The sequence below is a fragment of the Chiloscyllium plagiosum genome, unplaced genomic scaffold (genome assembly GCF_037043375.1).
Source record: "Chiloscyllium plagiosum isolate Xiang-an unplaced genomic scaffold, Cpla_swu_hap1 HiC_scaffold_53Y, whole genome shotgun sequence".
In the NCBI taxonomy this organism is placed as follows: Eukaryota; Metazoa; Chordata; class Chondrichthyes; order Orectolobiformes; family Hemiscylliidae; genus Chiloscyllium; species Chiloscyllium plagiosum.
The window spans coordinates 1,480,429-1,490,442 of NW_028270192.1; the positions used below are offsets into that span (position 1 = coordinate 1,480,429).

General features: G+C 45.6%; 1 non-coding gene across 1 annotated transcript; it reads right to left on the reverse strand.

Moving 5' to 3' along the window:
* Positions 1-1,208: 1,208 nt before the first annotated feature.
* trnas-aga (transfer RNA serine (anticodon AGA)) lies at positions 1,209-1,290 on the reverse strand. Its single transcript has one exon. It is a non-coding gene; the product is annotated as a tRNA-Ser (tRNA).
* Positions 1,291-10,014: the final 8,724 nt, after the last annotated feature.

Consider the following 10,014-nt stretch of genomic DNA (forward strand, 5'->3'; position numbering starts at 1 on the left):
TTCCACTTCCTTAGTAAACCACTGCTCACGCGTTCTATATCTTCCTCCCTGCCTGACAGGTACACACTTATCTAGGAGACACAGGAGCTTTTCCTTGAATAAGCTCCACATTTTAATGTGCTCACCCCCTGCAGTTCCCTACCCTATTCTACGCTTCCTAAATCTTAACTCATTGCATCGTAATTTCCCTTCCACCAGCTGAAAGTCTTGCTCGGTGGAGTACACCTATACCCTTCAATCACGAAAGTAAACCTCAGAGAATTGTGATCGATGTCTCCAAAGTGCTCACCTACTTCCGAATCTAAAACCTGGCCAGGGTCGTTACCCAGTACTAAATCGAAAGTGGCTTCGTCCCTTGAAGGCATGTGTACGTACTGTGTCAGGAAGCCCTCCCGCACACACTGGACATAAAATGACTCATCTATAGTACTCCTACTGTAGTGATCCCAGGAAATATTTGGATATTGTCTTGAGTGTTGCAGAGTTTTTCATTGTCCCAGAGTCCAGATGAAGTTTGCTTTCCTCACGTACGTGAGCGAGAATGATTTCAATGTCTCAGATCAGTTCCTGTCACGAGAACATCAGAGTCAATTTCCAGTCCTCTACTCTGTGCCGACAGTTCACACTTCTTCATTCTCCTCTGATTCCATTTCTCAAAGTGTTTCTCAAGATTTACAAAGCTGGAGCCTAAATTATATGGTTTGCTTCCTAAACATTTTTTCAACTGCCAGCTGACAATATTTTAACAGTATCTCTTCACAATCCTCTGGTTTGCACCATGTCAAGGGATGAGAAGTCCCGTTTGGTAGAGAGATTCCCGAGGCTGATGAGTTTCACTTTGGAACAAAGATGGTTAAGTGGCGATTTTCTGCGGTTGTTTCTAATGATGGAGAGGGAGCGGTGGGGAATGAGCACTTTGACGAGCAGGAGGAAGTGTTGCCACTGACCCGAGTCAGAGAACAGTGGACAGGGATAAAAGGAATCGAATGAAAAGTAGCACTTCTGCTGAGGACGTTCAATAACAGCTGCAGAAACCTGATGTGTCGAGCAGTGTATCTGGAAAGAGAAACAGAGATAATGTTTTAAATACGGAACATTTCTGATGAAGACCTCGAGTTTCCCAAGTCTAATCAAATTACCGGCATGGTTCACAAAATAGTTTTTCTGAACTTTGAGCTAAAGTTTTACCAGCAGGAAAGCATCCATAACGTAGTCAACAGGATTCGAACCTGCGTGGGGAAACCCCAATGGATTTCTAATCCATCGCCTTAACCACTCGGCCATGACTACAGACAGCGCAAAAAATTGGAGCATTCACCAAATCAGCCGTGTTCTCATTGAAAGCTCTCGCTGACTTGAGCGAAATGCTTCCATCTCCTTTCATACCTTTGCTGTCATTTGTAAGGTGCGAGACACCAATGTAAAAGAAGAAAAGCACAAAGGTAGGAAAAGATATTTGCAGGCAAACTGAGTCAAAAGTATTTATTGAAAGGAAAATCACACTTGGCAATTTGCCATATCTCTTTGCGAACATGACAAGCAGAAGTAAGCAAGGGAGCTATTGATCTGAGTATTTTCGGACCTGAAGCAAACAAAGTTTCGTGACATAATCATTTCTTTTTCTGGCGAACGAAATGATCTTTCCTGATGGTTACAATGGAAGAGATGCTTCCGAATAAAAGACAGAGATTAATTCGCATGTAGATATATTTCAATGTGACACGATTCATTTTCAGTCCCTAATTACCCCAGGGATGGAGGGGGTGAGTTACTTTTCTTCACTCTTCAACTTCTCAGCACGGAGGTACAAACATGAAACCGCTAGAGATGGAGTTCTTGAATTGGGAACCAGAGACACTGAAGAAACTAGGCAAAAGTGAGGACTGCAGATGCTGGAAACCTGACTTTAGATCAGAGTGATGCTGGAAAAGCACAGCAGGTCAGGCTGCATCCGAGGAGCAGGAGAGTCAACGTTGCTGTTGCCAGTCATGCTCCGCTGCACAAGCAATTATCGTTTTTGGCTCAGATTTCCAGCAGCTGCAGGTATTTGTTTTATGTTAACCTTCATAATGTTTTGAACAAAACCAATGACCTGCCAGCATCGGAAAATCGGCAGAGGTACTGGTACACTGATATGTTTGCTGACCAAAACGACCATTCCATGAGCGGAAATACGATCCGGGCCACGGTGCTGAGAATACCGAATCCTCACAAGTAAATAACAAGACAAGGTGATAGATACTATCGTGTTTAGTGTAAATAAAACACCATGTCTGAACATTTTCGTTGCAGATCTTTTTCAAATTGTCTTCGAAGATTTACAAAGTGGGAAAAGACCATTCCGCCCGTGTGCATTGCGGCTAATCAGAGAGCTATCTATTCTAGTCGAAGTTTCGAACTTTGGCCCAAAGTCTCGTATGTTCTAATGTTTCCAGGTCAAATGTCAATGGGTTTATCCTATGTTCTTACATGGCACAATAATGGGACAGAAGTATAACGAATTATAATTCTTTTGAGGAACTCATGCTCATTTTCACCCACAGAGGGAGACGCCCCAGAAGATACCGCCAAACTGACGGAGGTGTCCGTCGTGGAGAGCTGGAATTTGAAATGGACAATAGGACAAATGCAGGCTTTTCATGCGGAAGCAGAGAGGCGATGTCACGAGAAAACTTTACAGGGGCGCGTCAACATATACCACGGTTAAAGCAAAGTACTAACTCTCAAGCCAGGTAGGACTCGAACCTACAATCTTCTGATCCGAAAAGAGACGCGTTATCCATTACGCCACAGGCCCAAGACACAAGCCTTCACTTGGCAGAATGTCGATATGTAATGCCATGGACTTTCACGGAATCAGAATTAAAAAGGTGAACAAGCACCGAAGATAATCACCAACATTGCTTCACTTCGAAGTTTCGAATTTGTGAAGCAGTGCCTTTCACTGGCAAAGGAGAAACATTTGTCCTCAGCTGCCTGCTTCAGGGTCGCGTCCTTCTCTGCTGGAAGTTTCCATCGTTTTATTCACAGTCACGACGCGATTTCATGATCCACTCCAGTGAAAAAGTGTCATGGTGTCGTCCAAACAAGACCCTGCAGAAACGCGGCCAGAAACCTCTGGTCATTTCGAGCTCAGGATGTGGAATTAGACGAGATGCGTGACGCCTTTTATTGGTGCCGCCACTTCACTGAAATTAGCGGCTCAAAACGAGCCGTTGTAAGCATCACTTGATTTGTACCTTCCTGCAGTTCATTTGCTAAACAAAATCAGATCGCTCCCATCCGGCCCAGCTGACTTGTCTATTTTCACACTCTGCACTATTTCTAATATCTTTTTCTTGTGAATCTCAATCTCTTCTCGTCTAGGCGCAAGTAGCTCTGTATCTTCCTCGCCAACATTTTCATTTTCTATAGCGAACACTGTCGAAAAATATTTATTTAATGCTTCCCCTATCTCCTCTGACTTCACACACAACTTCGCAATATTATCCTTGATTGTCCCAAATTTAACTCTCGTCATTCTTTTATTCCTGACATACCTATGGAAAGCCTTAGGGTTAACCCTGATCCTATCTGCCAACAAATTCTCATGTCTCCTCCTGGCTCTTCTCAGCTCTCTTTTTAGGTCACTCCTGATATCGCTGGAACCCTCGAGCGCTCTAACTGAGTTTTCACATTTTGTCCTAACATAAGACTTCTTGTTCTTCTTGACCAGGGATTCCACTTCCTTAGTAAACCACTGTTCACGCGTTCTATATCTTCCTCCCTGCCTGACAGGTACATACTTATCGAGGACACACAGGAGCTTTTCCTTGAATAAGCTCCACATTTTAATGTGCTCACCCCCTGCAGTTTCCTACCCCATTCTACGCTTCCTAAATCTTAACTCATTGCATCGTAATTTCCCTTCCACCAGCTGAAACTCTTGCTCCGTGGAGCACACCTATCCCTTTCAATCACGAAAGTAAACCTCAGAGAATTGTGATCACTGTTTCCAAAGTGCTCACCTACTTCCGAATCTAAAAGCTGGCCAGGCTCGTTACCCAGTACTAAATCGAAAGTGGCTTCGTCCTTTGAGGGCATGTGTACGTACTCTGTCAGGAAGCCCTCCTGCACACACTGGGCAAAAGATGACTCATTCTGGATCAGTGGTGCTGGAAGAGCACAGCAATTCAGGCAGCATCCGAGGACAGGCAAAATCGACGTTTCGGGCAAAAGCCCTTCATCAGGAATAAAGGCAGAGAGCCTGAAGCATGGAGAGTTAAGCTAGAGGAGGGTGGGTGTGGGGAGAGAGTAGCATAGAGTACAATAGGTCAGTGGGGGAGGAGATAAAGGTGATAGGTCATGGAAGAGGGGGTGGAGTGGATAGATGGAAAATGAGCTGGGCAGGTCGGACAAGTCCGGACAAGTTGAGTTGCAGGAGGTTAGAAGCTAGGATGAGGTGGGGGAAGGGAAAATGAGGAAACTGTTGAAATCCACATTGATGTTCTGGGGTTGAGTTGTTCCGAGGCGGAAGATGAGGCGTTCTTCCTCCAGGCGTCTGGTGGTGAGGAAGCGGCGGTGGAGGAGGCCCAGCACCTCCATATCCTCGGCAGAGTGGGAGGGGAGTTGAAATGTTGAGCCACTGGGCGATTTGGTTGATTGATGTGGGTGTCTCTGAGATGTTCCTAAAGCGCTCTGCTAGGAAGCGCCCAGTCTCCCCAATGTAGAGGAGACCACATCGGGAGCAACGGATAAAATACATGATATTAGTGGATGTGCAGGTGAACCTTTGATGGACGTGGAAGGCTCCTTTAGGGCCTCCAAACAGACCCCACCACTAGGGATATATTTCCCTCCCCACCCCTCTCCGCCTTCCGCAAAGACCGTTCCCTCCTTGACTACCTGGTCAGGTCCACGTCCCCCTACGACCCACCCTCCCATCCTGGCACTTTCCCCTGCCACCGCAGGAACTGTAAAACCTGTGCCCACACCTCCTCCCTCACCTCCATCCAAGGCCACAAATGAGCCTTCCACATCCATCAAAGTTTTACCTGCACATCCACTAATATCATCTATTGTATCCGTTGCTCCCGATGTGGTATGCTCTACATTGGGGAGACTGGGCGCCTCCTAGCAGAGCGCTTTAGGGAACATCTCAGAGACACGCGCATCAATCAACCAAATCGCCCAGTGGCTCAACATTTCAACTCCCCCTCCCACTCTGCCGAGGATATCGATGTGCTGGGCCTCCTCCACCGCCGCTCTCTCACCACCAGACGCCTGGAGGAAGAACGCTTCATCTTCCGCCCCGGAACACTTCAATGCCAGGGCATCAATGTGGACTTCAACAGTTTCCTCATTTCCCCTTCCCCCACCTCATCCTAGCTTCTAACCTCCTGCAACTCAACTTGTCCGGACTTGTCCGACCTGCCCAGCTCCTTTTCCACCTATCCACTCCACCCCCTCTTCCCTGACCTATCACCTTCATCTCCTCCCCCACTGACCTATTGTACTCTATGACACTCTCTCCCCACCCTAACCCTCCTCTAGCTTATCTCTCCATTCTTCAGGCTCTCTGCCTTTATTCCTGATGAAGGGCTTTTGCCCGAAACGTCGATTTTGCCTGTCCTCGGATGCTGCCTGAATTGTTGTGCTCTTCCAGCACCACTGATCCAGTGTCTGTGTTTCTGTGTCTATGTGCTTACTTGCAGGAGACAGATGGTGGTGGAGGGTTGTGTATGTATGAGTGTTTCTTTGTATATCTGTTTAATGGCAGGAGACAGGGTGGTGGCCGAGGGTTGTGAGTGTTTGCTTCTGTATATATCTGTTTGATTGCAGGAGACAGGATCGTGGCCTAGAATTGCGTGTGTTTGTTTCCGTGTATATCTGTTTAATGGCAGAAGTCAGGGAGTTGGTCGCGGGATGTGAATGTGCATTTCTGTCAATATCCGCTCAATGGCAGGAGACAGGATGGTGATGGAGGGTTGCGCGTGTGTTTCTGTGTATATCTGTTTAATGGCAGGAGACAGGGTGGTCGTGGAGGGTTGTGCATGGGTGTGTTTCTGTGTATATCTATTTAATTGCTGAGGACAGGGTGGTGGAGGAGAGATGTGTGCGTGTTTCAGTGCATATCTGTTTAATGGCAGGAGACAGGGTGGTGGTCGAAGGTGGTGTATGCGTGTTTCTGTGTATATCTGTAAAATCGTAGGAGACAGGGTGGTGATGGAGGGTTGTGTGTGTTTGTGTTCCTGTGTATATCTGTTTAATAGGAGCAGACAGCGTGGTGGTAGGGGATGGTGAGTGTGTCTTTCTGTGTATAACTGTTTAATAGCTGGCGACAGAGTGTTGCTTGAGTTTTCTGTGTGTATTTCTGTACATATCTGTTTAATTACAGGAGACAGGTGGAGGGTTGTGTGTGTGTGTTTCTGCGTATATCTGCGCAATGACAGGAGACAAATTGGGTATCAATGATTGTGTGTGCGTGTGTTGTGTGTTCCTGTGTATATTTGTTTAATTGCAGAAAACCATGTGGTGGTGGAGGGGTGTGTATGTGTTTCTGTGTATATCTGTTTAAGTGCAGGAGACATGGTGGTCGTGGAGGGTTGGTTGTGTGTTTCTGTATATATCTGCTTAATGACAAGAAAGAAATTGGGTGTCAAGGGTTGTTTCTGTCTGTAACTGTTTAAGAGCAGGAGACAGGTATTGGTGCAGGTTTTTCTGCATTTTACGAATGACGTGCAATTTGATGCAGAGACATTCACACCTAAATATGAGCTATATTGATACCAACTGAGTTGAAAACGTGTTGGAAATGAGCTGGAAGCGTGTTATTTTTTACCCTTTCAAGGTGTCAGTTACTCTGGACAACAACGAGCTATTGGAAACAGAAAGTTGAAAGGTAGAATGGCTTCGAATTTCAGTGCTGGATGCCACTGAGACACAACGGAGGCGGCTGAGGCTTATTTCTGCAGTGTGGTACATTCGCCTTACGCGCAAAAGGTCCCCAGTTCGAAACGAGGCAGCGACTGATTTGTTGTTCAAATGCAGCCTTTAACATGGACAAGAGCTGAGCTTTCTTGCATGCTTTCCCATCTGCAAACCTAACTTCGAAATTGCTTGAACAAATCTGCTCTGGTAGTGAAATGTAATGCAATTCCATTTAATTACAGTGCAAAGCGTTGTTAAGTTTTTCTCCAACCTGGTTCTGATCATATGCCATTCTGTTCCTTCCACGAAAAGCAGTACCGCATTTGCCTTCCTTTGCGCAAGCGGCTCGGTTCAAAGACAAGAAAGAAGCAGATGCTCTGGTGTCACAGCGCACCACGAATTCCTGAACTTGTCTGTCTGTCAAATGTACACCAAGGTCGTCTCAGAAAGACCTCATTTGGAAACTGTCTATCGTTATTCAATGTGCAAGAATTGGCACCAAATATCCTGAATCATGTTTTGGTGCAATTCGCACGTTAGTGGCTCATTGAAATAGGAACAGCAATGAAAGAAATTACACTCTCAGAGGATCCTTTCGACTTGCGCATTCATAGCGTCGCTAGTATTAAGTTCCACCCCGAGATCTAAGTCATGTTGGAACTGGAACGGAGGAATCGACAGAGAGGCTGCAGAATGACATCGCATTCGTATGGGTTTCTTTAAATCACTGACCAGCAGGAAAATGTAAACGGGGAGGGCGAGTGGAGAAATGAGGCAGTTGCAGATCTGGTGAAATTCCTTCTTTGTGATTCACTCATCAACCAGAGACGTGAAGGTGACTCAGGCGTGAAAGCTCTTCACATTGTGAACAAAAAGCACTCAAGGGCAGTTAGCACCTCTTCTGGAGTGGGGGTGGGGTGAGGTAATTGCCTTTTTACTTCTGTTACTATGTTCAGAAACTGGCTTTTAGAATGAGGTGAACAGAAACTGCATTTCTAAAAAGCACCATGGAATTTAGCAAAATGTATTGAGTCGCTTTTCCTCGATTCCCACACAGGTTTCCAACTCAGTTGGTATCCATGTGGCTCGTGTCCAGGAGTGAACAACTCAGCAGAAAATTGCACGGTTAAGGTAAAAGGCAAGGAAAGTGGCATCTCGAACTGGCTCCGAGGTCAGAGCATTCTCACAATGAGATCTGTCGTTCTCATGTGATCTGTCGTTCTCGGATTGTAATGCTACCTCCGGTTTTAGGGTGGAGAACAGTCTTTGGGACTAGTATTCTGAAAAAAAAACAGACACAGTGACTGAAACTATGCTGCACGGTATGATGTGGATCATGGCCTGCTCAGGTTTGTGCATTTTCCCTGTAGTCCGGTGTGTTTCGTGTTCCGTGTAAACGTGAAAGTCGTCCTGTTTCGAGCAATGGGTGAAATCATTTAGCAAAGCAAGAACTGAAATTCCAGTAATGTCAAGCAACTCATGGTTATTTGGCCAAATCATAAGCGAACCCATATTCTCGCGCACTCACAGATACATTTGTAGCTGAAAGAAGTCTGAGAAGATAGACTCAGCTTACCATTGAATTTTGTCTGGATTGATGGGCTATCAATATTTGCTGCGAAATTGACATTGTAGCCGGGCACATTCCAGCAGCTGTGCAAGTCCGAGAAGAATCATGGAACCCTTTTCATGTGACTTTGCATCTGTTGATATGCAGGAGAACAATTGGAAATAGAAGAAAATGAGGCTCTCCGGCCGAATGGCAGTGTGGCCGAGCAGTCTAAGGCGCTGGATCCAGGTTTCAGTCTCGAAAGGGTTCATTTCGGCTGATCAATTCCAACGCTGCAGCATTGTTAAAATGCTGTTTCGTGCCCACTGTATGTTGATGTTGAAAACAAAAGTAAAATGGGTTTGCATCCCAGGGCACCATCTGTGGTGTGGAATGCTGCCAAATATTTCAAAATGTCTCTCCTATCGTGTTCGTGTTCGCCTCCCGCTCGGAAAATTGTAAACAGTTCTGCCGTCCCAGGCAAGTTGAGCTTTTACTGGAACTGAATGGAGACAGTTATTTTATGGCTGTTGTGAAACCAAGTCCTACGGTGACTCTACTCGTTGTTATTTGGCTTTCTAGCTGATGGGAAAATCGTTCCAATGAATTTCGATATCATACCTTGTTGAATTTCTCCCATTTCCTTCATTTCCGTCCTGGAATTATCGGCAGGGAAAGGTAATCTAATCGAGACTGTGTGTGGTGAAATTCACTTTTTACGGCCAATTCTTATTATGTTCTTTCTTTCTCTCTTTTCAGCATTGTGTGGAAAGTGATGGTGCACTAAGGCTGCAGAATGTTTGCAAGAGTCGTTTGGAAATGCCCTGTTGTTAGTTGTGAGATTACTTTATGACTCATGACCTCGGATTGTATCACATTTAGCATTCATGCATCTCTGTGTCTGAAAATGCATGAGGTATGCCAGTTTTGTTTGTGTTCCGTGTTAAATGCTTTCTGTTTTGCGATTCGCTCAATACATTTCGATTTAACAGGGTTTCTGAGGTAACTTCCAGCAGCAAAAATCCTCAGCTGAGGATCTGGGAAAATTTCACAGAGTATGGTCAGTCGGAGCTAAAGTAAGGAAGTCGTTCGTTTCAGCAGTGTTTCACAATACTACCTTTCCCGTGAGCAGTCGAACAGGCTAAATGATTGTGCCACAGACTGCGACGGCAAACTCCGCTAAAAAGTAATCCTTTAAAGCCGGTGGAAGCAACACGACGTTATTGGAGTAGATCGTGAAAAAAGATACTTCGGTGGACCTCGTCCATGCTCACCCCATAGCCAAAATTAAACAAGTCCCGTTCCCCAGCATTTGGCCCCAATCCCTCTGAACGCATCCTATCCAGAAACTCACCCGAACCCTTTTGCAATTTTCTGAGTGTAATAGCCTCCTCCACTTCCTCTGGTAGATCATTCCAAACACGCACAACCTTCTTTACAGGAAATGTGCCTCATGTCCTTTGTCACTTTCCGCCCACTCACATTAAAGCTGTGCTGTCGAGTTTTCAACTCACACCAACTTGTGTAAAACACATAAGTATTCAGTTTACCACCCT